The sequence below is a fragment of the Tiliqua scincoides genome, chromosome 5, assembly GCF_035046505.1.
Source record: "Tiliqua scincoides isolate rTilSci1 chromosome 5, rTilSci1.hap2, whole genome shotgun sequence".
Classification (NCBI taxonomy): Eukaryota; Metazoa; Chordata; class Lepidosauria; order Squamata; family Scincidae; genus Tiliqua; species Tiliqua scincoides.
The window spans coordinates 110,291,911-110,297,298 of record NC_089825.1 but is presented as its reverse complement, the minus strand read 5'-3'; the positions used below and the strand labels follow the sequence as shown (position 1 = coordinate 110,297,298).

The following is a 5,388-nucleotide window of genomic DNA, read 5'->3' as shown; positions in this document are numbered from 1 at the left end:
AAGAGGCAGGCAATCTCTGCATCTGTAGTCAATCAGTTTTCACGGCTGACCCTTAACAATCAGCGTGACCTGGCATTTAGAAATATTTCATCTCAGATACAGCAGACAGTAAATCAAAGACAGTTATCAAGCAACTCTGAATATAGTTGACCTCAGAAGGAATGGAGCTCCTAAAACAAGATTAAAATGTTGTCCTCAACAAAAGAGAACATTCCTGAATAGATGTTTATAAGATGAATTTTAGAAGCAAACATGGACACTGTGCAAGGTGATAATGGGCAGAGGGGTTATTGGTAGGGAAATAAGGAAAAAGGCAGTAGACAGGTGTTAGCAGAACAGGATGACCAATTTGGGAACTGACCAAAGAGCCATGCCCAGCAGAGGACCCTAGATCACTCTTGAAACTTCCACACAATGTTAATGGAAGTGCTCAGTGCGCCATAAGTGGGTGGGCTGTCATAGGAATCTCAGGCTTGGGCTCTGCTCCGGGGCCCAGTTGTACAGCACCAGCACCAGTTGTACAGAGTAGCTTCAGGAAAATCACTCCTTCTCAGCCTCAGCTAGCCTTGGAATACATACTCACTTGAAGCCTTTTGCATTTCCCTGAATGCAGCTTCGCAACTGCCTCTTTAAAAAGAAGAAAGAGTTTGATAGAGGGATGATCTGTAGCTCCTAGAAAATTTCCTTAGAAGTGCCAAGTTTGTGATCTGTTTGCTTGCACTACTTTGCCTCTTCCTGTCTTGTCCATTTCTTCTACATTGCCCTTCGCTTTGCTCTTGTTCCTGTTATGTAGCCGATGCCGACGTCTGCCCACTGACAAAGGAGCTTCTCCAAGTTGGAGGCAAACATGGTTTTCTGAGAGTTGAGAATGGTTTGAGAGGAGCTTTCCTTCCCATGCTGTCTACCATTTTACCCCAACAGCAAATTGGTGGAGTGCACTCATTTCACGCACAGATCTCTCTTTCATGCTATCTTGAACTGTCTGATGGGGGGTGGAGCTCACAACAACGAACACCATATCTCTGGCTTTACACATTGATAAATGCAAAACTCTTCAGAGCTCCATGGTCCCTTCTCATATCCTTTCAATTTTTTTTTTCTCAGTGTTCCAAAAGTGCTGGTTTAATGAAAATGGCAGTCAAAATTTTTGGAACAGTGACTGAAAGGTGAAATTGAACTAGAGATGGGGAATCATATTTTCAGTATATCAGATTCTCAAGTCATACATAGAGGACATTTTTTACATTCAGGACATTTTTCAAGCGTTATTTGATTAAACAAACAAACAAACAAAAAACTAGTAAGCATCAATTTCTTACCTACTGGGCATATGACTTTTAAGGATGGCATTTATCGATCTTCTGAGAGAACCTCAATCTCTCTCCCTCTATTATTAAATCCTGTGTAAGGCACTACTACATTGTAACTGTTGCTTTCTAAATTGTCCCTAGAGCTGAGAGAAATAATTGGCGTGGTGACAATAACTTACTGGGGTCGACAGTAAGGCTTTTTGAGTGCAGAAATATTTTGTGTCAAAAATAATGAATCACACCCATGCCTTTGGAGGTTAATGAGATCCAGAGAGTGTTGAACTTGTCTGTAATTGCTTCAGGGGACTATTGTGAATTGAGAAGAACTACACATTACACTGAAGATGCAGAACTGAACAATCAGTGTGTCCTCCCTGCATCCCCCAGTAGTGTGTTGCTAAAGAAGTCACATTCCACTGCTTGCCCCCAAAGGAACTGAGGATTTGTACAAATTCCAAATGAACACATTCAAATCCTTCGCAACTTGACCAGGTAATGTAATGACTGCTGAGGGGAGGGGGGTGGAATGGGCCGGGGGGGTGGCAACATGATGAGCAGATTGGGCTCAGGAAAGGGGGTGGGATTGGCTTGCCATATCCCATCCCCCTTCCCAGGTTTAATTCACCAACATGGATAAACTCAGACTTGGGCAAATGAATTGGTTGGCATAAGTCCAAGTAGACACTGGCTGGGGCTTTCCCCGTGGCAAAGGGGTGAATGTCCCCTTACCTCAAGGAGACCTCCAACATGCAAAATTCCCCTGCAAGATGCCCCTCAAGCTGCAATGGTGCCACTGCATTGGCACAGGGGAATTGGCCCTGAACTGGGCTGTTTGGATCCTATGGTCTATTATTGCTGCTAAGAGAATTCTATTTAAGAGAAAACTGTTTACAAAAGGCATTGAAAGATAATAAATGTTGGACTATTTGCTTCTTTTTTTCTTGAATTGTTCTAAAAAGCTGGAAAACTGAAAATTTACAACCCTTACCACCCAATCCTATCACTCACCATTGTACTTGATGCAGCATGTGCTGCATTTAATGGTGGGGAAGGGCTAGAGCAGGAGCTAGAAGGCCAACCAGAGGTAATTAATAAAAGTTCTATTTACATCTGGGAAGGGCTTCCAGTTGCCTCTGTGTCTCTTTGGACTACTCCATAACTCCCCAATGACAACACAGTTTGCAAACACGACTTCTACTGTATGCTGCAGGGGCATTGTGGCTTGTTGAGGCCTCCTTGGGGTAAGGGAATACTTGTTTCCTTGCCCCAGGGGATGCCCCAACAGCTGCCATGGGTCAACTTGAACCTGCATTAGCTCCAGAGTCCGGGAAGGGGGTTAGGTTTTTGTGGGTGCCAATGTTGCCGAACCCACCCCTTTTCTGGATGCAATCTGCCCTCTTCCTCACCCTGTCACCTTCCTGTTCTGCCCACCCCACCCCATTCCACCCTCCCTTTGTTCCTCCTAACCCTTACACAAACTTACCAGTGGCAGCGGGTGTCAACTCCTTGTTTTTACACAAACCCAGCCACTCATGACTTGAGGCTTTGGCACTGTCATGGTTGCAGCAGCCATAAAACTGTGCTGTTGGAACTCTCATTCCAGTGGTGTAAATGGCCCTTAGGATTGTGCTGTCAGTGTGTTTGAATGCGGCTGGGCAGGTTCAAGAGGGAGGTGGCAAGATGAAAGTAAGATGACAGTAGTGTTAGGATGTTCCTGAATCACTGCACTGCGCTGCGCTCCCCTCCCCATGCTTTCAACAAAAGCAGCCAGGTGGACAAGAAGGAGTTAGATGTTGGCAGGAGGGTATGCACTTACTAACACGCCTGCAAGCAAGAAAGGGGGGACAAAATTGGGGTGGAGTTTCAGCTGGCACTTAAACTAGAGGCAGGTGTCAATGCCAATGTTGACGAGACAGATTTGCAAGGTTTCAGGCAGCAAGTCTGCTTGCTTCACTCCAATCGCATTCACAGCTGTGATTTACTATGTAGTACTGCAGCATTGTCCCATACAAATGTGATCCCTGTCTGGGTAAGATCGCCTGTGTGAATCATGTAGTTAGGCTAAAGAAGAAAGTGACTGAGCAGCGAAAGCCAGAGGAAACAATGGGGCTGAACACAATTTTTAAATGGTGAATATTTCCACAGAAAGTATTAAAAAAAAGAAATGCCATATTTTTAACATTGTTACTTTCAATCTGAAATTTGGGAATTCTATCACAGCTCTAATTCTACTGCCCTCCATCCCATTAAGACAATTCCTGCCCCATGTCTGGCAAACCAGCATTCTAACCCACAATGTCCTCTTCCCATTCAAGAGCTGCAGCTTAGAAATGGTGAGATTCAGCTTTACTCATGTCAAGGTCACTGGATCCAGCTATAAATTCCAGGAGAAGCATCTGTGCTGAGTGTAAATCAGACAGGTCTTAACCATTCCAACCTCTGTAGATTCAAAGTGTACTCCAGAGAAATTGATAACTTCTTGCACCCAGTGGGATGTAATTATTATTATTAATAATAAAAATATAGCACCATCAATGTGCATGGTACTTTACATTTGAAGAGAAGTCCTTGCTCTGAGGAGCTCACAGACACAATAAGAACAAGGGACTTGACTGAGGAAGGGCACCGAGGAAACGTCCTGTTTTGGACATCTTTTTCTCAAACAGCAATTTCATTCCAAACCACTTTGTGAATTATTTCTGAAATGTGGGACACTTTCAAAAGTGGGTTGTATCACAAACATCCTCTGCTCCAAGAGTGAAACTTGAAAGTTCCACAAGGCAGGCAGAAGCATATTTAATATAGCTAATATAGAGAACGGAGTCTTGGCTTCACAATATTGAAGCAGAAAACCCACAATCATTTGGATTCTGTGAATGTAGTTTTATGCCCTACCCATGGCTTTCCGGAGTGCCCCTTGCACATCCTTGTTTCTCAAGCTATAGATGATCGGATTGAGCATTGGTGTGAGAATCCCGTATAGCACAGGCAAAATCCGATCCTTCTGCTGGGAGTATGTGGAGTTGGGACGGATGTAAGTGAAGATGATGGTGCCAAAGTAGATGTTGACCACAGTCAGGTGAGAAGCACAGGTAGAAAAGGCCTTGAGACGCCCTTCCTTGGTGCGGATCCTGACGATGGCTGAAACTATATAGATGTATGACACCAGAGTAACCAGAAATGAACCCATGATCACACCTCCACCCACCACAAAGGTTGCAATTTGATTGGCCTGAGTGTCAGAACAGGAGAGCTGAAACAGGGGTGGGATGTCACAAAAGAAGTGTCGGATGACATTGTCCCGGCAGAAAGACAAAAGGGACATCATGCCAGAGTGCACACCAGAGTTAGCCAAGCCCAGAATCCAGGCAGATGCTGCCAGCCACACTCACGTTTTGGGGTTCATGAATACACCATAGTGCAGTGGGTGGCAAATGGCAGCATACCGGTCATATGCCATCACACCCAGCAGGAGGCATTCAACGCCACCAAAGGAGATGAAGAAATACATTTTGGAGAAGGAACCAGCAAGGGAGATTCGCTTGTCCTGAGAGAGATAACTTATCAGCATCTTGGGAACAGTGGAAGATGTGTACCCAATGTCCACAACAGAGAGATTACCCAGAAAGAAATACATGGGGTTGTGCAGTCTGCTGTCCAAAGCAGTGATGAGAAGAATGAGAGTGTTTACACCTACGGCCACCAAGTAGCAAAGGAGAAAGAGACCAAAGAGAATGAGTTGGACCTCTGGGTCACTGGAAAGCCCCAGGAGTATAAATTCAGTAACAGCTGTGCCATTCTGCACCATCCGATGTAGGGGCTCCATCTGTGAGGGAATATTAAATGGAATATTTGTCAAAAGGTGGCACATGGAATAGAGGGCTTAGCCACACAAATACAAGCATGACAACAGTCAAAGCACAACAGCAGTTTTTTTTAATCCATAGAAAGCATTTGTGCTGCCCCATTCCTTGCTTTCTCTCTCTCTCTTTCCAGCTTCCTCTTCCTAATGAACTCTCAGAAACTCACAGAATTTATATACCTTTAACTTTTCAAGAAGAAACATCAGCTTTCATAA

The 5,388-nt window shown here is 44.5% G+C and overlaps 1 pseudogene; it reads right to left on the bottom strand.

The window, feature by feature from the left end:
• Positions 1 to 4,194: 4,194 nt before the first annotated feature.
• LOC136653134 (olfactory receptor 5V1-like) lies at positions 4,195 to 5,136 on the bottom strand (annotated as a pseudogene).
• Between the last annotated feature and the right edge of the window lie 252 nt (positions 5,137 to 5,388).